The following is an 891-nucleotide window of genomic DNA, read 5'->3' on the forward strand; positions in this document are numbered from 1 at the left end:
CTGCCGGTCTCCCCGGAGCGGCACCACCGCGACTGGGGCGGCTCCATCCGCTTTTCCCATGGAGCCATCCCCTGAGGAACTGCAGTGGCGAACACTAGCAGTTTCGACTTTCTGAAGGTTTAACGAGATTAAGTGAAGAAACATGGAATGTTTTGGTAAAAATGCTCTTTTCCAAAAGCCGTCTAAATTTCCCGGTCTGGCGGAAGCTGCACCTAGATGTCTTCCACACCTCCTCACTGGGGTAAAAAGTGTTTGGAAAATTTTATCTAGCCGGGAGATTACAGTAGAGGGTACATTATCTTGCTGTTCTTATCACAAAACGTTTCTGCAAATCCGGTTTGGTTAAATCTATTAGGATCGCCTGGCCAACGTGGTTCAGTGGTTGAACATGGACCTATGAACCAGGTCAGGGTTAGATTCTGGGTCAGGGCACATGCCCGGCTGGGTTGCAGGCTTGATCCCTAGTAGGGGGCGGGGGTGCAGGAGGCAGCCAATCGATTCTTTCTCATCGATGTTTCTATCTCTCACTTCCTCTCTCAAATTAATAAAAAATATATTTTAAAAAAATTAGGATCATTCTACTTCTCAGTGACCCTCCCTTAGAATCTCACGGAAGAGGGCACACCTGGCCATCCCGAGGTTTTTCCAAAAGGAGACCTGCAGGAAACCAGCCAAAGGCACGATGCAGAAGACTGCTATCACTTTAGGAAAATGCGAGTGATCCTCCCCACCCCCACCCCCACGTCTGGATGGGAGAAGCTGTGTTGATTATAGTCTAGGGCCGTGGTCGGCAAACTGCGGCTCGCGAGCCACATGTGGCTCTTTGGCCACTTGAGTGTGGCTCTTCCTAAGCCTTAGGAGTACCCTAATTAAGTTAATAACATTTACCTA

The sequence above is a fragment of the Myotis davidii genome, unplaced genomic scaffold (assembly GCF_000327345.1).
Source record: "Myotis davidii unplaced genomic scaffold, ASM32734v1 scaffold223, whole genome shotgun sequence".
Taxonomy (NCBI): domain Eukaryota; kingdom Metazoa; phylum Chordata; class Mammalia; order Chiroptera; family Vespertilionidae; genus Myotis; species Myotis davidii.